At 41.2% G+C, this 25000-nt stretch overlaps 1 protein-coding gene and 1 long non-coding RNA gene across 3 annotated transcripts in view; both read right to left on the bottom strand.

Moving 5' to 3' along the window:
* The window catches only part of LOC134285557 (uncharacterized), a 34785-nt gene extending 18272 nt beyond the window's left edge, over nt 1-16513 (bottom strand). Inside the window, exon 1 of the long non-coding RNA XR_009996469.1 lies at nt 14355-16513. This is a non-coding gene — a long non-coding RNA (uncharacterized LOC134285557). The remainder of the gene's footprint in view (nt 1-14354) is intronic.
* Nucleotides 1-25000, bottom strand: part of LOC109400410 (protein bunched, class 2/F/G isoform) — an 864004-nt gene that overhangs the window by 790559 nt on the left and 48445 nt on the right. The window lies entirely within an intron of this gene.

Below are 25000 nucleotides of genomic sequence, written 5' to 3'. Positions count from 1 at the left end.
GGCTTGGGGTAACTGTGAATAATCGTTATTTTCATAAGTCTAGATTGAGTTTAAATAAGGGCGAAAGTAACATGAGAGAGTTCTCTTCGTCGACTCTCTCTTCTTCAAATTAAAGTGACAAGATGCAAGTATAGTTGCACTTTATGGTCATAAATCGCTAAGTTGCGATGCAATCTAGCGTCTAAGTGTAAAAAAGTTCGATTGAATTTGCATCTTGTCACTTTAATTTGCAGAAGAGAGAGTCGATGAAGAGAACTCTCTCATGTTACTTTCGCCCTTATTTAAACTCAATCTAGAAGTATTTAATGCGTTTTCGCTTTAAAACGTGAAATACTATTTCATTTAACTGTATTCATGACGTTGCAGGTTGTGTAGTCACAATAAAAAAAGAATTATGGCAATACAATATTCTTACCGAATGCATCGCTTTCATTAGCGTCATCGAGCATCTTCTCTCTTGATTGCGCTCTCGTATCGAACCGGGCAAGAGAATGAACAGCATTTCGGGGAGCGTTCCCGAGCATGTTGGTTCATGAAATGTTACATTCGCGAATGTATCACTTGCTGAGCATGGATTATTCAGTGGTTCGCGATAAAAATCCACACACTGTCACGACGAGCGAAGTATAGAGGTGATTTCCTGACGATATTCCTGAAAGAATTTCTAACAAAAAAACAGGATAATTTTAAGAATCCATAGGCAGATTTTTTCTTGAATTTGCTAAAGAAATTCCAGGAGAAATAGTTGAAGAAACACCTGGAAAACCCTAGTGGAATACCTAACTAAAACTTTTGAGATACTTTTGAAAAAAAAAAAATCCGGAACATTCCTCCAATAAAATTCCTAAACAATTTTTTAATTGAATTCCTGGAGGAATCCATGAATAAATTCATAGAGGTGCGCTTAGAAGAGGGCCTAGAGGAATTTGTGAGAAAGTACATAGAGCAGCGGTTTTCAGATCGTGCACCGCGGTGCACTTGGTGCACCGCGAAGCTTTGACAAGTGCACCGCGACACATTGCCATTTCTATACATAAGCTTCTTTTAGAGATTGTGCAGCAGATGTTAAAAGAGGTCAAAAGTATAATATTAAAATAAAATCATAATAAAAATTACCTCTTAAAACATTTTAAAAACTTTTCGTTGCATACAGCATCATCTTCATTAAATTTCTAAGAATCTGGAACCACTGTATTGTGTCTCACTGTTCGCAATAACGATGATGATGATGATGATGATTGTTTTGACGTTTTCACGGCGAACGGCTTTTATGGTCCACTGCACGAGTTTTTGCTGGCCTGCTTACTCTCTCCGAAAATTTGACGTTTGAGCGGTGCCGACACCTCTCAAACGTCAAATTTCGTGTGAGAGTAAGTAGGCCAGCAACAATTCGTGCAGTAGTCCATCCTCGCTTTTCAGATTTATCCAGTTGTTTTTGTGAATCGTCGGCTCCTCTCGGTGCACTTTGACAGATTGAATAACTTCGGTCGGCAGCTGGTATATAAACATCGAAGCATTTTTTTTCTGTTCGCACTCTGATGCGCCAAAAGTGTTACTTCTACTATCCGCGGTGACAGACATCACAATGGATCGCTGGCTAAAATTTGGAACGCTTGTTGGAACAGCATCCTCCAAAAAACAACAAACGAGTGCGTGCAAACATGATTTCACGGGCGGAGCTGGTATAACAATGTTATTGAATTCATTTGACATAGAGGAATATCCACCGGAATTCCTGATGGAATCACTTTGTGAATTTCAAGAATTAAGAAAAAAAATCTAAAGGAACCCTTTGAGGGTTTTCTAAGACATTCTGAAGAAATCCTTGGAGCATTTTCTGGAACAGAAATGTCTTCAAAAAATGTCTAAAGGAATGTGAAGAAATCTTGAGAATTTCTAAAATAATCTCTAGTGGAGTTTCCTGAAGCAATCCTTGGAGAAAATTCATTAGAAAGCTCCTGAGAAAATTTTGAAGATGTACTGAATATCTAATTTTTGAAAGATTTCTCCGGAGAATGAAAAAAAAAATGCTGAAGAAATTTGTAGATGAATTGCAGTTACAATCTATGCAAGATTTTTCGGGTGGAATTCTTGAAGTACTTTCTAAATAAATCTATGCAACATTTTTGGAAGCTCTGGGTGCAAGATTTTCTTAGTGAGTTCTTGGAGAAATTTCTGGAGGACATTCTAGATTCTCTAACTAAAGGAATCCCCTAGAAGATGTTGTGAAAGAATTTCAGGCTATTATTATTATTATTATTATTATTATTATTATTATTATTATTATTATTATTATTATTATTATTATTATTACTTTCTCATAGAGGTTTTCAGCCCATGCTGGTTTATCTCTTTGTTTCTGACAATATTTCTTTAGGATTTTCCAGAGGATTTTCTACGAGGAGTTTGCAAGGGAGTCCCTGCAAGATTTTTTTCAAGAATTCCTGGGATTTTTTTTTTTTGGGAATCCGTGAAAGATTTTTAAACGTATCCTAGGATGGCTTTCGGCAAGGGTCCATGAAAGAATTACCGAAAAATTTGTGGTTAATTTTTCTAATGGAAACCTTGGAGAAATTTGGAAAAACATTTCTGGAGTTTCTGGAGGATAATCTAAAGGAATTTCTGAAGTAAGTTATTAGACAAATTTATAATAAAACCATGAGGATTTTCTGAAAGAATATCCCAAAAAATTGTGAAGAATCCCTACAGAAAATTCCCGAATGGATCTCATTTTTTTAAAGAATCCCTGGTGGATTTTTTAAAGAAATCCCAGAAACAAATATTGTAAAATAACAAAAAGCAATTTCTAAGCAAACCTTGGAGAATGTTTTGAAATAAATCCTTGGAAGATCGTTTGAAAGAATCCGTGAAAGTATTTCAGAAGATTTTTTTTTGGGAAAACAATCTAGAAAAGTCCTGGGAAAAATAGGGCAAATCTCTGAAAGGTTTTCGAAAGAAATCCGGAACACATGCAAAACTTTCTAACACAACTTTTTGTGAAACTTCTGGAGGAATCCCTTGCGGAATTTTTGGAGTACATAAGTGACCCGATTTTGTCAGCCCCTTTCCGGAACACATTTTTTGTTCTCCTCAAAAAATTAAACAGATATTCATACTTTTGATTTCTCTATGTTCTGCCTTTCAGCAGTAGTAGTGGGGCTGACAAAATCGGGTCCGTACTGTATTTGGAAGTTGCTGTGGGAATTTCTGGTGAAATTCTTGGAAGAATTTCCAAAGTAACCCCAGTACAAATTTTTGAAGGAACTTTTAAAACATTTTCAGGAAAAACTCTGGAATGGTTTTTGTAGGAATCGCTTGAAATGTTATTGAAGGAATCTTTGGCGAAATTTATAAATAATGTCTAAAGGAATGAATATGATGAACCTGGGCGGTGTTGGTGAAATATCTGTAGGGTAGAAGCTTCAGTTTTGGCCAGTCCGGAGTTTTGGCCATAGTACGGTATTGAGCCTATTGCGATCTAAACCGGCGTAAATTTAATTTTTACTAGTAGATCCTAATACAATATGATGATTACAGCTGTGAAAACCACACATTTTGATTAAAAACTGGAAGAAAAAAATATATTTCCTTAAAAAATCTGCTCCCATATATCTATTTTGGCCAGGGTGCTTCTAATTTGGCCACTCCCATAAGAAATACACGTGATTGGCCAAAATAGAAACCAAACTTAAGAATATGGCCAAAACTGCGGCAGAGCTTCTATTTTGGCCAGTGCCACTTTTAATACAAAAATCAAGTATTGACTTGATTTTTGTATTTTTCCTTCAAAATATAGATTGAAACCTTTTATTTGACACATTGGTTGTTTTCATAGGATTATTGGTTATTTTTTTTTAAATAATTTCCCTTAGACTGGCCAAAACCGGTGCCCGCACCCTATACTGTATGTAAAAGAAAATCGAGGAAAGAACTGTTTTTTTTAAATTCTGAAATGTCTGAAGGAATCTCCAAACAAATTTTGAAAGAATACCCTGAAGAGTTTCTGCTCAATTTCTAAATAAGCCCCAGAAGAAAATTTGGAATGAATCCATAGAAGACTTTTTGAATCCGTCGGGGAATTTTTGGATGAATACTCTGACAGACTTCAAAGGATTTTTGGAAGATTTTTCTTGGATTTTCTATGTAGAAGAATTTCCGAAGAAATTTTTGGTAGAACCTTTTGGCTATCTTCACATTAGGCCAGCCAAAAACCACCACCACCGAAATCATTCTATCCATCCACGTGGTCCTTAATAACCACGCACATGGCATCGGCACGACAAAACAAGCGTCCCTGATCCATCTCGGCAAAATCCGCCCTTTCGCTCTCAGTCAGCTGTTCCGAATCTAATTTAGTTACCGTCGGAAAATGCACTGGTAGAACCATCCTGTTGGGGCGATGGTACCGGTGGACGTGGAGGTGGTGGCCGAAAAAAGTCATGAATGAATACACCGCTGCATTTGCTGCACTTGATGCCACCCTACGTGTACATCTCCCAGCCACCAGCGCAGAAACCGAGGACCGAGGACGGAGGGTGTTCCAAGGTTCCCTCCAACTCTCTGCTGGCTTGCTGACTCGAGCATCAGGGAGAGCTTAGCAGCGCAGCGTAACAGAACGAGAACGACGATGGTGAATGGTTGTGGCCGTGCCGTAGTCTATCTATATGGGGAAAACGACGACGACGAGCAGCCAGCAGCAACAGACACGAGATGCACGTGTTTAGATCACAAATCTCGTTTTTGCCTCCGACCCCGCTTCTACCCACGGACTGTTGGCAAACGGCACAGCAGCCAGCTTCTGCTGGTCCATCAGAGTGTGCTTCGCTCGGTTTGGTCCGGTCGGTCGGTCGGTGGCTGCTCGTTCGCACAGTTTTCTAAACAATCATCAACAAACCACCAGCCACTAGCCAGCACCATCAACCGCCGCCGTCCAACTTGGGCGGTGGACCGTCGTCCGACCGGTGACCGACAAACGACGGTTGATTCACGGTTTTAGTCAGTGGAAACTGACTGTGGATGATGTTTGGTGATGATGATGACGATTGGGAAATCGTCCAACTTTTCACCGGTTTCGGGTGCTGAAAAATCGTGAAGTTGGGGTGCGTTTAGCTATGCAGTTTGGTTTGTTGAATGATGGAGTGAGTGAATCGGTTTTCAGGATAACACCAGTTTACAGTTTTTTTTTTAACTCGGCGACCTGTCAGAATTATTATCGGAATTTCTCGGCAAGCTCTTTGAGGATTTTTCAGCGAATTGCAACATCTTCTTCTTCTTTATGGCTCGACGTTCGCATTGGAACTTGGTTTGTCTCCCTTCAACTTAGTATTCTTTGAGAACTTCCACAGTTATTAGTTGAAAGGCTTTCTTTGCCTGCCATTGCATGAATTTTTACATTGTGTGGCAAGTACAATGCTACACTATGCCGGAAGAGTGGAGACAATTTTCCCGACCGGAACGGGAATCGAACCCGTATTACAACAGCATCTGGCCATGTTCAAAACTTCAAGTTAATCGGTTTGAAATTGACTGAGTTAAAGCTGCACCCCCCCCCCCCCCGCCCCCGTTCCCAAATCGTAGATGGCAAAGGATTCCAAAATCTACTACGTTTAAAAGACACTACACCGTCTTTAACCAGATGTTGCACATACTTAACGATCACTAAAATGAGGCAACGAACAACACACGAAAAATTAAGTGGTAGAGAGGAGAATGTTCCGTTTGTCGAAAAGATTTCACCGACTAGAGCGGGACTCGCAACCACACTGCGAGGCTTACGAAGCACCTAGATGTCTGACGCCGCTAACTGCACGGTCACTAAGAACACAAAACTCTGATTATTTGTGAGTGAACTATAATCATAGGCGCCAACTTGTGACGTAGTTGGGGGGCGAAGCTCTCCAAAATTGGACAAAATTCAACTTTTTTTAGCTCAATGCACTAGTTTTCACGTAAATATGCCTAAACTAGATAAACTGCGTCGAAATTTTACGAATTTGGTTGATTTTGAGAGGCCTCGCCCCCCCCCAACTACGTCACAAGTTGGCGCGTATGACTATAATGAAGTTAGTTAGAAACTTATGTACACATTTACACATCCCCCAGCCACCTAGCTTCCCTAAGGATGGTAACAACCGTTATCGAAACGTAGTGACAAATTTTAATTGTTTTCGTTCTATAGAATCTAGGATCGAAGGATAAATTCCCTGGGAAAAGCTGGGTCAATTTTCATGCACTTGTAGTTTTAAGGATTTTTTTGTGAATGCATTGCCAAAGATCACATTTCAGTAGTCAAAGGACTTTCTCATGCAAAGAAGCAAAATGCAAAATGCATTTTTACCCATTCTCACCCCAACGACGACGGTAGCATTTTCCATGAACACTGTTTGATAACTCAAATCAAATTTTGTCCAAAAATCTTTCTGGAACCTTTAAGATTGCTCGCAAGATTTTTATGAAAGTTATTCTGCACTGGGATTTTTATGAAAGTAAATTCTGCACTGACTGACACAAGAAATATTTGCAGCAATAGTTGTTCCTGCAAATATGTGAGAAGAATTTCCATAATTTGATAATTCCCTTCTCAAATTATTTCCTATATAAAGATAGAAGCTTGGAAGCGCATTTCAATCGGAAATTTGTTATAAATTACAATTTATAAACTGATTGGTATTGCCTTCCGGAAATGCCACTATAAATGTCTACCTATTATTCAAACAAATGTTCCTGATGTGTTGGTATCTAAATCTTCATCACTAACCATCATTAGGAAAAAAATAGCATAATCCTTTCAGAGTTTCCAAAAATTGTTTTTATCTGAAATTTGTTTTCAAAAAAAAATATTAAAGATTGCATTCTTTATGAGGAGGTTATCAGCCCGGGTCTTGTTTATCTCCGGACTCACCCATTTCGAACAAAGAACTCACATTTTGTGCCATCGTTGGAGTAGGTTCCGATTCCAAGTGCCATCACACCAGGCCCACTGCAAGGTTAGTATTTATGTGATTCTGATGTTTTTTAGATTTTTAAACACTCCAACAACATACAGTTTACACAAATTTGATCAATAATAACGAATCAACTGCATTGGCTATTTTCCTATTTATCGCAACGAAGTGACGCTACCTTCCAAGTGCAAAAAAGTCTGAAAGGTGGCCTCTATGAAGTCTATCAAATAGTTTTGAAACGAAACATTTTTCATATCCAGAAATTCCAAATTGCCGAATGATATAACATCAATCTTCTTCAAATTCTTCCTTATCGATTCCATAGTCCAAGTGTTTTGGAAAACTGCCTTCTAGCATTTCTTCGAACATTACAAATTTTCCTCACTTTCTTCCAAAGAAAGCAACAAAAGTTTCTGATAGTCATGATGTAATCGACATTTTTCCGAAAGATTTATAATATGTACATTAGGATATTCTTTTTGTAAATTGTTCATATCATCATTATAACGTCAATTCCTCGAGAATATCTCACCTGCAGTTTCTTTAAAGGTTTGTAATGCGAAATGATTTTTTTTCCAAATTTCAACATTTTTATAAATGATAACTGGTTAGGGTTTGCATTCCACGAGTTGAAAACGGTGTTGTCCTGATGCATTTGGCCGAAAAGTTCTCATTGAAAAAAAAGTAAATCTGACAGTCAGGTCAAGTCACGGTAAGTAAAACGTGGAAATCTGACCAAAAAAAAACGTTGGAACCACTTGTCAAAAAAAAATAGTAGCCGGTATACTGTTTGCCGGAACAGCTACAGTTGCATCAAAATCCTGAAAGTACTCCTGAACTTTTGAAGAACTACCCCAAAATGTACATATTTCCGGAAATTTCAAAAATAAAAATTTTGATTTTTTTTGAATTGTGACTTAAGCTCCGTCCGTGATTCCAGAAGTTTTAGCATTACTGAAATCATTATAAGACAACAATATTAAAACAAGTCCCAAAACAAATGTATCAACTAGAGAGATCAAAAGATATTGTTTTAGAAACGAATTCCTACTTTTGAGAAACAAACCAGCCAAGGGCTGAATGTCTCTATAATAAAGATAAATCAATCCATCAATTCCACTTCTTGAACTTTTGAAAAGGTTCCCCAAAACAAATGGCCCTAGGTTTGTTTTTCCTATTTAATTATATTTTAGCTCAGTTACCTATTTGACATCGTTTCATGAGTTAAAAAAATAAAACAAAAATCGCCAACAATTTATTTTAATTACAATTATTGAAATCATCGTTTTCATGAAACTGATAGATTTCTTTTAGATAATTATAAAGACAGGTAAGAAAGGGCCCGAGTGCTGCAGGGATTTCAAATTGAAGAGCATCATTCAAGCTCTATCTATCATCAAACTGAACATTTCCAAAATATTCTCACTGTGAGTAGTCATATAAAGAATTTTCAATAAATGAATGATGTTTCAAAATCATACTAAGGCAGAGGGAGTCCTGGTAGGTGGTTTCATGCAAAGCACGTTCTTGAAATGATCTTTAATCCGATTTCAACGACTGCATTTTCACTTCCACCTCAGAAATTTAGGTTTCAAAAATCAAAAACTTGGTAGATTTTAAGTGTTCAAAACCCCGTATAAATATTTTTTCATTTAAATTCACGAATCCACTAAAAACAGGTATAAGGGGTTGTCCAATGTTCGTTTTCCGATGAGTAAAATTCTTGGAAATATATGTAAATTCTTCTAGAAGCACTGTTCGAACGCTTTCATAACTTTTATTTCTGAGATTCCGTATACGCATCTCGTGAGGAACCCAATTAACATTTTTTAGTTAAATAAATTGGAATAGGTTCTTAAACTGTGATAAATGACGGTTCTGCAAACCTCTACAAGACTTATTGGCCATCAAACTGTTACTTGGGAAAGGCGGCCGAAATATTCGGAGAAAAGCGATGGCAATTGCTCTTTTTTCAAAACCCTGTCTGCACCTCTTGTAAGAGTTTAAAAAAATTCTGGATGTTTCATCCTGAAATTCCGCGAGAAATACGTTTTAAGAAGTTCTAGCTAAATGTCGAGTTTTTCTAATCTTTGCTATAAACAAATTTTCACTTGTTGGTATTCTGCCTAAATGTTTATAGAGAAAGTTCATATCTAAATATTTCAACAGATGACCAAAAAGTGTGAAATTTTAAACAAGTGTTTCTTGGGTGATTTTTCCTTTTGTAAAATATTCCAAGAATATCTGTTTTCGGGTAACTCTAACAATTAATCAAGACAAGTACTACTTCTGGTGGAGCGGACCTGGTGTGATGGTTAGAACACTTGATCATCACGCCGAGGACATGGGATCGAATCCCACTCCTGACAAACTCGCAAAAATGTGAGTTCTTCCTTCGAAAGGAAAGTAAAGCGTGGGTCCCGAGATGAACTAGCCTAGGGCTAAACATCTCGTTAATACAGATAAAAAAGTACTACTTCTTTAACTCCGACGTTTCGGCCATTGGACTCGGCCTTCTTTAGGGGATGTAAACGACTATCCACAAACGCAATCGCGAAACCGAATGCGGTGTCCAGGAAAATAATTAAAACACATAGGACAATTCAGCGCAAAGCTGTTTGCAACATACGAGGGACGGTGCAAGTTTGTACCCCCTGAAGAAGGCCGAGTCCAATGACCGAAACGTTGGAATTTGACAAGTAGTACTTGTCCTGATTAATTGTTAGATTGAGAAGCCACCCGAAAACTGTTGATTCTACAGTCGATTCTAACTTCAAATCTACGATTATCTTTGGAAGTTCTTTCATTATTTCTCCGGATTTTTAGAAAATATTCAACTCTGCGGTAGCCACCGTGTTCTACCGCAGCTGTCAAAGTAATACAAAAATCATCCTATTATGGACAAATGTGATCAAATCAAAGTATACTTGCCAAGTGAATTGAAAAGAAACAACACATCAAGCCTTACTTTACCAAACACCGTCTCTAACAAAATCCACGAACGGAGAAAATCGAAGGAGAAGTTCGCTGTTCCCATAGCAACTCATTGAGCATTTCAGAAACGTGAAAAATCCGGGTTTTATCACAAATCATCACCAGAGGTGAGTGATGCTAGTAGGCCTTAACGAAATTCAGCACCTCAAGTTAAAATCCCTTTTTTGTTTACTTATGTTACATAAGGTGTTTGGTAAAGTTAGGCTTGAATGAATGATCATCGGCATCGTATCCAAGGCGTTCTTTAGGGCTGTTTACAGTTCAGAAGAAAATTCTCAGCCTATCTAAAATGGCAGTCACCGTAGAAAGTTTCTGCCAGGAATCGGTCAAGAAATTTCTTGAGCGGTTCCTTTTGAACACGAAACTTGGATTAAGGAAACAATAACTGGAGTAATCCAAGAAGAAATTCTGAGAGGAATCGTGGGATGAGTTCCCGGAAGAATCTCAAAAGGAATTCGATGAGGAGTCTCGGAAGGAATTTCTGGAGAAATTTCGGAACTCCTAAAAAACACTCCCCCTGGAAAAATTCCGGAAAGAATCTAGAGGAATCCCAAGAGGAGGAATCTCAGAATGAACTTTCGGTGGAGCCCCAGTAGGGATCCCTGGGAAAATTCCAGATGGTATTCCTGGAGGAATTGGGGACTACGAAGGTGATGATTTTGTTTGCGGTTTTCTGTGAGAAAGTGAAGGAGAGAAGAAACAGTGTTTCCCAGCTCGGGAATCCCGGTACAAAAAGTTTCTAAGACCAGATCGTAAACAATAAGGCCACAAAACGTCAATGATTTAAAAAAATATCATAGCAACCACCGTATGCAGTGCCCTATTGATGATAAATCAGTGAAAATCAATAGGGCACTGCATTGTTTTGATTTCGTATGAGATTTTGATGTTTCTTGGCCTTGTTGTTTATAAAATTTCTGTAAGAGTGAAAGGGAAAGAGAGAATTTCATGCAGTGCCCTATTGTCTGACAGAGCTGTGATAGCTTTTTATTCTATCGTAAAGTGGAAATTTATCTGAAATTTAGCAACACCAAAAACATTAAAACTATCAGAAAATCATCCGAAAACTGCTCTTGACATCTTTGAATTTTTTTTTCGTTTAATTTGTTTCAAAAGTTCTTCTCCAACATATCATTAGGATATCGTTTTCCTAACTTTGCTCTCACGATCTACCAATGTTACCGCAATACTTTTGTGCAAACGAAATTACCTTGCAAACGGTTAGCTGGTTGCGAAACATAATTTATGAAACTAAGCTCCAAAAGTTCTACAGACATTTAATTATTTAGTCCAGTAATAGTATCTTAGGAATCTCTTAAGGGGATTGTTTATTATTTCACTTTATTCTTTCATGTTATACTCATTTGTTTGGATTGGATTTTCTCTTAAAAGCACCAAGAAAATTCGTTTCGAATCTTTATGGCAATATCGTCTGCTGAATGCTGAATGCTCCTCGTGAAATTGCTTCAAAAGTTTGTACAGTGATTTTCAACAAAAATTGTCCTATTATTTCGTTAGTAAGATTGTCAAACTTACTTCACTGGTTTTGCTAAAATGAAAAGTACCCAATCAACCTAGCAATCAACCATTTCTTTCATTTCTGTTTAGCATTAGTTTTGAGAATTTGAGAATTTCAGTTCAAGGGTCCCTTTTTTAACTCTACCAGGTATTTCATAACTAATTTGTCGAAAATTTCAGTAAGACGTTTCTACTTTTGATCTCAGTCTTTCTATGTCAGACCTTTTCTATCTCCAGTAGACTTTTGTTCATACAAAATTTCGAAATTTGTATGGATAATAGAATTTCGTCACACGCCCCTCAGAGTCTATGTACCATATGGACAGGCGCTCAGAAAGTTTCTTTTGCTGGGAGATTGAAGAAAATAATCTTTTAAGAATTTCTCCTGAAATAAAAAAAAAGTTTACTCCATAGCTAGTCCCAAGCTTTCACATTTTCTGTGCAACTTCGATTGTTCTGGTCAATCGGGAAGCAGCAACTAGGATGTGTACGGTTATCTTTGCTTGGCTTTGAAATAAAAAAACAACGGTTTACTCAAACACTAGTAGATAATATCCCCAATTTAAGAAAAGTTTATGGTGAGTCTATGGTTTACGCTGTGAAACACTTCGCTGAAAATTTCGGAATTAATCCAGTATCACATATCATCAGAGAAAGGATATGTCAACAACCGTTCAAGCTGTTTGTTTGTTATGTCACTAAAACTGAAACTTCCTCAGATGTACTTATGACTTCCAAAGGTAATCTGTAAAGTCCAAAAATCTTGGCAATAATGTGACAAATATCGATAGCAAATGTAATGACATAAGTAGAAACAAAACCATTTGAAAATATTCTATTAATCTACCACGGATTAACGAGAGGCTGTGCCAAGGTTATCCCTAGCAAATGTAGAGAAAAAAAATACTGCGGTATTAAATCAAACCAAATATTGAATCAGCTTCAGAAATTATTGATAAACAGGTGTAAAAAATGAATCACTTCACTTTCTAGCCATGTAATACAAGATATCCGCCTTTAGCGTAATATAGTCCCAGATAGCGTCATCAATAGGAAACAATATAATTCCCAACAAGAGATAACAAGAGATCTGAGATCGAGTGATTATTATTCAGAAGTTTTATGACATTTTTTTTTTGCTAAAGCCCGATTGTCTGAGGCCTTTATTTGAAATTATGATGGCGATTCAATACTCAACATTTCCAGCCTGTCGCTTGACAGTACTTTTCAGTACACACTTCGTTTCACCTTTACTATTGTATGAATCTTAATTTGATCTCCACATCTTCACACATAATGTTGTATGCATTTGTAATGATTGTGGTGATTTTTGATAACATTTGTAAGGTTCTCTATCTGATGCAACTGTTTTCGTCTGGTTCAAAGTTCCACTAATGCACAATTAAATTAGCACATGATTGAATGTTGGTTTGTAGGCTGCTCATTCCTTATTTATATGTAAAGGAAATTCTTTGCATTCAATGTTTTTTTACGTAGATTCAAAAGCTGCTCTTTCTAGTTTTTTTTTTGGGAATTGAAAATCTTAAACTGTTCATCCGACATAATCACTTTGATTTATTATTCTCTTTCGCCCAAACGGCATTCGAACAAATGCTCTACTAGTACACTCGAATTATCTGGCTTATTATCTTGAATGTATACTCGATAATTCTAGATTTTTTTCGATGTTTGATACAGATATCGGGATAAACTAAAACAAGCAATATGCAGCATTTTGAATAATTTGCTGTTATAAGATTCTCCAAGTTTGAATCCATTTCCTTTGTCATCGATATAAGTAATTCTAACTAATTCCTTATCTCTTGATCCTACACTGAAAACTACCCCGATTTGAAACCAAATTCTCGGATTTTTCCTCTTCCCAATTGGTTCAACTACCCCAGTCTTCTTTTCACCACCGCCGCCGCCGCCATCGTCTTCATTACCGCCACCGGATTCTCGGGAACGAAAACACTGATTAAATTCCGCACACTGTGACCCCTTCGTCCGCCAGTAGTGGTGGTACTTGATCCTTACACCACACCACCGCTTGCTGCCACCAATCGCATTAAACCGATCCCCATATGCTTCCAATTACTTTCCACCGACGAGCACACACACAGCACAGTACAGCACAGCGCACAGAGTTCTCAAGTGCAGGCAAACCTTTCTTCGCGTCTTGGAAGACACAACAACGGCGCTGGTGCTGGAAGACACCACCATCGCCCCCCGACCGTCTTTGTATACCCGTGAACCCAGACACAAAAAAAAAATCAATCAATGTGCAATCCTTCTTCGTTCCACTTATCGGCGCTGCACACACATTCTAGGGCGCTGCTGATGGTTTCGAATTAATGAGCACTGATTTCCACACCGGATCACCATCGCCCAAAAGAAGGAAACAAAATGAAGTCAAAGCAGTTTAGGAGAACACTCCGGAACGCGATTCAAGGGGTTGTTCCTCATTCCGGATTCGAACATATGTTTTTCTTCACGGCGGGAGCACACACATCCTAGTTGGCGGTGACGTCGAAGACGTCGTCGCATTCAACCGCACCCCGTCTACTGCGATTCTCATGATTATGCATTATCTCTAGAATCACTGCTGCTGCTGCTGCAGCAGCACCCCATAGCACAGACAATCACACGAATTTCTTAAATCTTCCAGCACTGTTGCTGCTGCTGCTGATGCTGAATGCCAGCACCGACCGACCGGGAGTCCCCGGAAGGTCCGGTTTGACTGGTTCTTCGGTTGACGTCTTTTGGCAGTGGCTTTCAGGCGCGCTAGACGAGTTAACGATACCCGCATCGATCTTCTCCAGATAATTGGACGACGGCAGCGGCGACACTGGCGCCGGCACTTGACGCCCCCGGGATGTGCGTAGACACGACACTTACCACTTTTCATTAGGATGATGCTTGGGCCGGCTCGGATCGGCGGCCGGCAGGGACTTGCTGGAGTCGGTGGTGGAGGTTGTCCCCCCACTGGGTCACATACAACCGGCGCGGCACGACACTACGCAGTACGCACATGCACGCACAGGGTCCGCTGCGCGCACGCGGCTTCACTTGCACTCACGATCTTTGGGCGCACCACTTCTGTATTACGACGCACCTCCGTGTAGCCTGGTTAACTGATTAACTGAAGGACTCAACCAAGAGGAAACTGTATGAGAGATCAACTAAACCGTGGGGTTTTTCGTCATTCACACGCACTCTTTCATTCGGCACACTCACTTGATTCGATCGCCTCCTATTGGCCTTTCTGTCACGCGATCGAACTCTTCTTCGGCGATCAATCACACTCTCCGCGACTGTGTACTAACGAACGACGAAAACTGAACAAAACTCTTTCTTCCTTCACTGTTGCGCGGCCCGAGCTTGTTTGGCTTGGTCTTGAACTAAAACATCAACTTTTTAGGAATAAAACGGTCTCACCACCTGGGCTAATCCTACGAGTACGAGGAAGCTCCGCATTGCTCTGCAGCATAACAGGGGGCGTTGAAGACTACAGTCACCCCGAACCGAGGCTCACTCACTAGACTCTGAAGCACAGCTTTTTTTTTCATTCCAGATTTTTCACATCACTGGTCATTCTAGGACGGGCGCGGAATTGGATTTTTTTTTCGCCCGATTTTCTTCCAATTCGGCGGTGTCTTCTCTTCGGGCTTCGGCTTGGATGTCTACGCGCGCGGACAACTCTGTAGTGTGTAGTGGCGATTGCTTCCTCCTCGTTCCAGAACTTCTTCGCTGGGGGTTGGGTGATTTTTCCTTAATTAATTTTTCTTTCTTCCCCTTTCGGGACAGCACAAATTGACACAACCAAATATCTAACGCGAACGTACCGGATGACGGATAAAAAAAACTATATGTATTTTTTTGCTATGAAGAACGAACACTCGCGCGCGCCGCGGAAACTCTTCTCACTTCTTCTCTTCGCCAGGCAGGGTTGCTTCTGCTACTGGACTGGCCTTCCCGATTCTGTGTCTTCCTGGTATGTTTAGAGTGTAGTTTTAGTGTGTAGCCGTGTTATTGGCGGTGCAGCGCGGCGCTAATGAAGGAAAAACGGAACGACGGAATAACAAAAAGAGATTTTCGGCTCTACTCGGCGGACGCTCACACTCGGGTCGACTCGGGCCGCGTCCGAAATTGCGTTCCGGTGCATATCGGAGCAGTGCGTTTATGCGACTAAAGGGAAAATTTCGATGATGAATATTACACAGCTGCACTCTTGTGCCCCGGAATACTCGCTGCCCGCTCCCAACGGCACACCGCCGCTCCCGTGTGCACCAGCAGCGAGCCGAAGGAGCGATTGTAAGAGCGAGAGGGCGCGAGCAACGACTCACTGTGTTAGTGCGGAGGAAACCCGGCGCACTCACCCCAATCCCATGCACAAGTGCATCTCCGGCGGAAGACCGAAAAAAGTAGCCAGAATCTGCCAGCCGAAGTTGAGTCGCACCCGAACCGAGCGACAGACCAACCGACCGCTCACTCATACCCAATCGAAAACTGCATCCATACCAACACCATCGGCATCGATTTTTTTCCAGCACTGTACGCGCACAAGTGTGCGCGCTGGGCCGAAAATTTTTCGGAGCGCACTTTTTTGCCACCAATATTTACCACCCATCCAAGCAGGCCGCCGAGGGTGTGAGCGACGAACCACCACATCCAACCCGCAGCAAGCGCATGCGATTCGAGTGCATTTTTTCGGAGCCTACTACGAGTCTTGGCACCAGCCAGAGCGAGACCCACCACCAACACGGACGGACAGACTCACACTTGCGCTCGATTGCATCGATGCAAGTGTGCACCGACGACCGGGAGAGTGAGACCACCCGACCCCAACCCAAAAAAAACTCGAACTAACGAACGGCAGAGCGAGACAACCCCTGGATGCTAGCAGCCAGCACACACCACCCAACAAAGGGGGGATCTCACTGCTCACCGCACCGACCGACCCCCTCGGATGCGAACGTGTTGGTGAGTTACCCACCCTGTTTTGCTCACAGCGGCAGCGGCAACGCCACCACCGACCGAACTCACTTCGCCTCTCGCGCACGGCCAGCCCAACGCACACGGCGAGAAAAAAATTAATCAGTTTTTATTACTCTCGCAGCGTCTGCCTGCTGCGATCCGCTGGCGCGCTCCCCTTTCCCAAATCGTTGTTGCTTGCAGTTGCAGTCCAAACCGAACCCAACCCAACCCAGAGAGATGAATTATGATTACGTGTAATAAAACAACATCTTCTTCGTCGTTGTTTCTTCTTCCTCCTGTCTCTCTCTCTCTGGGCATCGCATTCGCGTGAAACGCATTTCGCGCTCCCTTCGACCATCGTCAGCGTCGTCGTCGCCGTCGTCATCATCGTCACTGGCATCTACGAATGGAGCAGGACTGGTAGCGGGTCACCTTTTTGTTTCATATACCATTCGTCTCAAATTTCCTACGAAATTGAATCCCATATTGACTACAAAACCATCCTCAGGCCGTTTGGCCGAATGCCACTTGACCGAACGCCATCTGTGGCCGAATGGGCCATTTGACCGAATTCCGCTCTGGCAAAGCAGTAGTTTGTATGTATTCCGTCATAGATGCTGTCCAAAACTTTCGGAATGTTTGTTGGAAAGCTTTTGGTCGCGACATTCTTTAGGAACTCCCCCAGAAATTGATTACTTGTTTCTGCACGCAGAAAAATAAATTGTAAACACAATTAAATTCTAGTTCAAATCAACCGAATTTTCAGTTTGTTATAGCGACAAACTGATTTCTAGTTTAAACTGAACTATTCCATTGTTTGATATTACAAATATTTTCATTTGTCGAAATTTTTGACAGTTCGTTAGACTAAACTGAGATTTAGTAGTTTCAACATAAAATAATGGATTCTCGCGCTTAGTATCATACGGGCGTATCTACAATGGTCGATTTCTCTTCATCGATTTTCTCTTTGGTTATTGACTTGGCCGGCAAATCATTTTCGATAAATTTTCTTGTTTTAGCTGCTAGTCCAAGTTGTCCTTCACCGAAACACACCGAGAGATCATCCGAATATTGGTCGTATTTCCCGGAATAATTCGATGAAGAGAAATCGATCATTGTAGATACGCCCGTATGATACTAAACGCGAGGATTGTTTTAAAATACCGCACTTTTGTCTCTAACAAAGCCGGAAAGTGGTTGTGTTGGTGACGGCAGCTCCCACGGCAGCTCGGAAATCTATTTTTAGACACTCGACAAGCGAATGGAAAGTAGAACGGATAAAAAAGACAAAAACGCGAAACCGATCAACGTTTTGTGGATGCTGTCCTGAGTACCTGCGCGTTATCCATCACGGCCAACACTGCTCTTGGAAGATGCGGATTACCGCATTAGCATTTGCTACATTTTCCTCGTTGTGGCGAAGTTGGGGTAAGAATTTTAAAGATGTGTGAGTTCTTCCGAGCCATGTTTGTGGTCCCCATTTTATAGAAACAAATGAAGTTTCTAACGTTATATGGAATGATGGTAATTGGTTGTTTTTATCGATAAACTCCACGTTGGAACAAAGAAATGTAACTTTGGAGTAAGTAAATTCTCAGTTTGAAAATCAACCACGCGTTTTATTGTTTTAAACAAGCGTCAGTTTTCTGCGTGTGGAATTGCTTCTCCGGAGTTTTCGTCAAGGCTTTTTCCAAGAATTTCTCCTAGAGTTATTCTTAGCTTCTTCCAAGAATTCCTTCAGCAGTCCTTCCCATAAGCTCCTCCGGAAATGCCCTTAAAGGCTTTTCTGAAAATTTATTGCGATGTTGCACTGGAAATGCCTTAATGATTTTTTTCATTTAACTCCTTCGAGAATTCATTCATGAATAAGCCTCTTCGAACATTCATTTGACGTTTTTTCCGGGAGCTCCTTCAAAAGTTTCTTCCAAAAATCCTGCAGAAAAATTCTGCAAGAGCTTCAGGAGTTTTATCAGGGAGTTGCTTCAAAACTTCCTTAATAAATTTCTGCATGAGTTGCTTCGAGAAAGCTTTAACACGTTTGATTTGAAACGCCTCCGCGGATTATTTCAAGAGTCCTCCAAGTTTGTCTGAAGTTCATCCGAGAGTTTCTTCACCCTGAAAAACTTGTTATTGGAAGGTACGAAATGTCGCTAATTTGCAAATTGAGAAATGGAATTTGTAAAAAAAAATCGTGTTCTGGTAGGATTCGAACTGACGACTTCATATTCGCTCGACTTGCGCTTTAACCAACTTGCAAAAGAACGTGTAACAATTCTGCGGAATAGAAAACCAAACTGACTCCAAAGTCACACCATGAGCACTTTTTTTCACAAATCCATCTTTCAAAATCCAAGAGTCGACAATAGTACAGCTTCGGCTTCTGAGGAGATTTCCGTGCACCAACATCATCACCGTGTACTCTTCCGTATAATCACTGTTGTGCTTCATGGAAACGGTCGGTCGGAATCTTCGCATTCTTGGATAGTGGATCTGATGCGCGTAAGTGGACAGATCGCTGGCCGAGCAACTAGGCGTACAAGGTCCGACATCACCATTGTGCAATGTGAATGCTGTGGATCAACGGTGTTAAGCGTGTAGAAGAAGAATCCCAGCATATTCAAATGAACATTTCGGGTTCGGTATCCGGAAAGCAGTTTTCGCTGCGGAAAGTCCAAACTGTTGGAGGACTGTAACTTCCACAACAATCCGATGACTTTGAAGAGCTGAGGGCCATATTTGAGCGGACTACCCGTTGAAAGCATCAGGGATACAAAACCAGGAATCCCAATCGGTCTGGATCATACAATGCTGAAGACCACTCTGAAACTGCGTGAAGATCGAGAGAACGAGCCAGTAGCAGCTAAAACCAGACTCGGCTAGGTGATTTACGGGCGTTCCGGAGATGTGGCAACTACTTCATCGCAGCACGTTCTTCACATTGGTACTCGATTTGGCTAGTAAAGAGCTTTTTCTCCATAGAAAGTGTGGGAGTTTCCATAGACCAAGTTAAGGAGTCAACCGAAGGTCAACGGGCAAGAGATATCCTTCAGTCAACTACAAGAAGACTGAAAATGGAAGATTCGAGACTGGTCTTCTGTCGAAGTTCGACGACGTAGAGTTTCCGAACAGCAAACCTACATATGGCTGATCGGAGGCTGGAGTGCCTGGAAAATCGCTTGCCTAAATCACCTATTTGTATGGCAGTGTTCGACAGTAAGTAGCCGATTATGTATTCAAAGGATACACGCTAAAGGCAATTGAACAAGAAATAGCCGAGATGTATCCGAAGCGTACCTGGTTTCTTCCATTGGGCATTGTCGTGAATCCGAAGAAGCCCGACAAGGTGAGAGTTGTGTGGGATGCAGCTGTCCAGGGAGTGTCGGGGCAACTTGTTCCCCGAGTTCGACACAATACGTGAAGAACTTGAATGCAGAAGAATATGCCACCGAGTTTCCGAGAGCGTCCGAAGCCATTCAAGATAATCATTGTGTCGACGATTACCTGGACAGTGTCGACACGGTACGGGAAGCGGTTAAGTTGGTGCTGGAGGTTAAAGCGATGCACGAAAAGGCGGGATTTCTGATTCGGCATTGGATGTCGAACTCACCGGAGGTGCTGCAGAGAATTGGAGCGTAAAACACGAAGACGGTAAAGAGTTTCATCATGGATAAAGACAGCAATGTAGAGCGCGTTTTGGGAATGATTTAGTGGCTACAGAAGGTTATCTTCGCATTCTCTTTGACGGTGCGCGAGGAACTACGACACCTAATCGATGGACTCCTAAACCCGACAAAACGCCAAATGTTGAGACTTTTTATGAGTGTGTTGATCCGTTGGGATATCTTGTATAGGCTATAGGTATAGGCTGGGATGAGCAACTGCCGGCCGACATAGATCCCAAATGGGAACAGTACATTTCGCTACTCGGGAAGCTGGATAGCGTGCGAATACCTAGATGTTACTTTCCGGGATACAGTCTGGGAGCATACGAATCGAAGCAACTACATGTATTTGTAGACACAAGCAGTGTGGTTTATGCAGCCGTAGCCTATTTCCGAATCGCAGATAATGGAGTAGTACGTTTCAGTCTCGTCTCTACCAAATCAAGTCACACGTTGCAGATAACGCACAAGGTAATTTGGAGCGCATCATCAACTGTTCTAAATTAGATCCGATCTGATCAGTACGTAGCGTTCCGCGTAACTGAGATCTTGGATGAAACAGAGGTTGCAGATTGGAGAAAAGTGCCGTCAAGGACGAATGTGACCGACGAAGCAACTAAATGGGAGAACAGTCTCTGTTTCGACCAAGGAAGTAGATGGTATAAAGCTCCCGAGTTCCTGTACAAACCCGAATGTGACTGGCCGGATGACGTGATTGAACAAACTACAGCGGAAGGTAGTTGCGATGCACCAGGTGGTTCTAACGGAGCAGATCATCGACTTCACACAGTTTTCGAGGTAAGAGAAGCTTACTGGGACGAACAATCTAAGTAGTGAATCAAGGAGGTATGCTGAGTCGGTCATGGTTAGGCTGATTCAGCTGAGCAGATATGCTTAGGAATATCGGGTTCTTCAAAGAAATCAGCAAGTTCGGCCAGAAGAACGTCAGCTTGTGAACAAAAGTAGTTGCCTATACAAGTTATCGCCATTTTTAGATCCTGATGGAGTCATCCGCATGGGATCTCGTATTGGTTATGCTGAATATGTTCCGTACGAAGCCAAATTTCCAGCCATCTTACCCAAGGACCACTACGTAACACACCAGATGATCAACTGGTTCCACAGGAAATATGGACACGCAAACAACGAAACTATAGTAAGCGAGGTATGGCATAGATTCCACGTCTCTGAACTACGGACAGCTGTCAAAAAGGTCGCCAAGAGCTGCAACTGGTGCACAAGTCCAAGCCACCCATCCCGAGTAGAGGGAAAGAGCTCAATAATAGCATATTTTGATATGGAAATCAAAAAGTGATATGGGTTTGATTGACATAAGAGATAAAAGATCTAAAAATAAAATCAAAAATATACTCCTGGAACATCATCATCAAATCATATTTAGATTTTGTAAGATCTAACCAATAGCAGCGAGCTATTCGTATGATCTTGAAATATCAAATTTTGATATTGTTCAGATGTTCCAGGAACATTTTTCAGATATTATTTTCAGATCTTTTATCTCTTATATCAATCAAACCAATATCATGTTTTGATCGTCAGTATTTTACCTCTACCCGGGATGGCACCTCTACCGGATGCTCGCATTACACCATACGTAAGAGCCTTTTCCTTCACTAGTCTGGACTATTTTGGATCCATTGCCGTACAGTTTTCACGTGGCAGCGTTAAAGGCGGGTTGCTCTTTTTACTTGTTTGGGCAACCGTGCAGTCCACCTAGAAATCGCTAGCGCAGACTTTCACCAATGCAAACACGCAATGGAAGTTTAATCCACTATACGCCCCCTATATGGGTGGAGTATAGGAAAGACTGGTACGCTTATTCCAGGCTGGTTTATCCAACATGACATTGCCGAAGAATCCGGATGAGAAAACTTTGGTTACCGCAATAGTGGAAGTGGAATCAATCGTCAACTCGCGTCTCTTGACCTATCTGCCTATTGACAGTCAGGTGAGCGAAGTCTTGACACCAAACCACTTCTTGCTGCTGAGTTCAAGCGGTGTATTTCAGCTAGCAGTACGACCCACGGAGGAAGAAGCAGAATTACTGACGAACTGGAAGCATATCTAAGTCATGCTTGATCGATTTTGGACCCAATGGATTCGGGAATATTTGCCCGTTATAGCCCAACAACCGAAATGATTCGGCGAAGTTACGCCGATCAACGTTGGAGATTTGGTCATTGTTGTGAACGACGGGATTCGGAACAGTTTAACTCGAGGAAAGATTCTACGTGTCTATTCCGGATGGAATGGACAAATTCGTTCTGCAGGAGACCTTAAGCAATACGTGCGGGGGCGCGTTGGCAACCCGGACCAGCGCGTTCGGTACCTGCGGCTCAGTACCGCCGTCCGCTGTTGTAATTAATGATACAAACGATAGAGGGCAACGATATGGGGAAACGTCACTCTTGTGTACAAAAGCAAACGCGAAAAGTTCTAGATCACGAACTAAATCTAAATAAATTTGTTTAATTACTAAATTTGTTACTATCTTCTTTGGGTGAAATTATTTGTAAGTATTCAAAATTATGTTTAAAAATGTTTCCCTAATATTTTTTTTCTAACACTTTAAAACTATAGCACAAAGAACGGATGAATTATACATGCAGGACTATCAAATGTGAGTAATCTAAAATTGCAAAACACATGCAAAAAATAACATATTAAAACGATTTCGGCTTAAAGCTAACTCAGAAAAATAAGTATGGATTTGTCTAAAAGAGGTCCGGAAACTTCGTCCGCTCCGGGTATCAACATTCCTCTTGAACTCCTTCAGAAGAGTTTCCGGGAATTGCATAAGGTGGGCAACCAAGAATTTCCTTTAAGGAATTACTCCGAGAGCTTTGAGAGAATTCTGTGGCATTTATTTGAAATTCGCCCAGGACATCTTTCGGGAGTTTCCTACAGTATTTTCTTAAGGAATTCCTTAAAAATTTGCGCCACCATTTCCCCTGGAGCTTATGTCGTTGTTTTTTCCAGGAGTTCCTTCGGTTGTGATCTTCGTGGCCGTTAGCGACGTCAGTCGTCTAGCCATCTCGTAAGCCACGTAGTGTGGGTTCGATTTCCGCTTCAGTCGTTGAAAACTTTTCGTCAAACGGAAAATTCTCCACTGGGTACTGGGCGTTTCGTGAGTTGTCCGTTGTCTCATATTAGTGATCGTTCTGTCCAACCTATGGTTGAAGAAGGTGTAGTGTATTCTTCAAATCCTCCAGTAGCTCCTTCGAGAATTCCCTGAAAAAAACTACTTCAGAAGTTACTCGATGAATTCCAAGATCAAACTTCTAGAGAAATCCGTGGTAGAGTTTCTGGAAACAAAATGTAGTGGAATTATTGGAATTACTGGAGGAATCTCTCGTGATGCACCTGATGGAGCTCTTAGAAAACACATAGAAGTAACTTATGGAGAAATACCCGTGGCAGCTCTTGGAGAAACCTCAGGAGGATTTTTTTGAGAAGTGGAACTTCTCCTGAAGCAATCACATATAGAATCCGTGGATAAATAGTTGATAGAATCCTAGGTGGAATCCCAGGTGGAATTCTTGAAAAGTCTCTTGTGAAACCCTGTGTCTCCTGAAGAAATCCCAAGGTGGAACTCCATAAGGAATTTAGAATTACCTGAGAAACGCCAGGTGCAACTCCCAGAAAATTTCCTAGTGAATCTTTTTGAGGATTCTTCGGGAACTGCTGGAGGAATGTCGGGTCGAACTCCCAGAGAAATTCTAGGTGCAACCCCTAGAAGATTATCATGTGGAACCCCTGGAGAAACCCAGGTGGAACATATGTCAATACGTTACTCCTGATGGAACTCATCGTAAAATCATACATATAAGAAATTATAGATTGATTTTTTATAGGAATCTCAGATGGAATTTCTGGTTAAATCCTCAGTGGAACTCCGGGAGAAATTTCAGATGGCGTTCCTTGATAAATTTCAATTAAAAGTCTTGGAGAAATCCCGGACGGACTTCTAGCAGAGTTCCAGAAAAAGATCCCCAAGTAACTATCAAAAGGGTTCCCGAGAGAAATCCTGAAAAATCGCGGAAGTGGCTACAAGGAACAAGTCTCGAAAGAACTCCTAGGAAGAATCAAGAAGGGACTCTTGAAAGAGATGCTAGAGTTTTTCCCGGCAGAACTTTTGGAAAACAGCATTCGGCAGGCCGACGTGGAATTCGTTCACGGATAACTAGGGAGCATGGAGTAGCGCAGTGTAGTAGGGTGAAGGTTCAGACGGCACACGTCTGAATCAGTCGTTCTTGATTAGGCGCGTAATATCGATGGCTTCGGCCGGACATACCAGTTCATTTGTTTTTTTCTTTCAAAACAATCGTTACCAGTGCACAGTACATCAAATTAAAAATCGAAAATAACACGTTTACTTGAAAAGCATCCGTACGCAAATACCTTACAAACGATGGACGGTACGACCCTTGAAAATGTAGATAAAAATCGTTCTTGATTCGAACACTGAGAAAGCCGTCCCCCTTTCCTTTCGTTTTTTATTTGTCATTTTATTGATGTTTTTCGGTACGCCAAAGAAAACACGACAGTCTGTCCAGGCCAGACTACCAGTTCATTACCTGACTGAACAGAAGCTTTTTTTTTCCAACTGACTGATCTGTAGAATCGTAGCTTTCTCCCGGAGAACCGGACCGATTATCTGATTTAGAGTATGTATTGGCACATTCTTATTCTTATCCAGGCTTTTACCGCTAGCTTCAGTTCCCTTGCATTTTGTTCGAGTTTCAGAGATGCTGGTGGAGATGTTTCTTGCTGAAGTTCGAGACTGATCCCTTGGCAATTTCTGTAGTACGTGCGGTGATAAGGAATACTTAATTCCGTAACAAGTATCCATACGTTTTTCAATCCAAATTCCGATTATGG

This window comes from Aedes albopictus, chromosome 1, assembly GCF_035046485.1.
Source record: "Aedes albopictus strain Foshan chromosome 1, AalbF5, whole genome shotgun sequence".
Taxonomy (NCBI): domain Eukaryota; kingdom Metazoa; phylum Arthropoda; class Insecta; order Diptera; family Culicidae; genus Aedes; species Aedes albopictus.
This window is presented reverse-complemented; position numbering and strand designations above follow the sequence as displayed.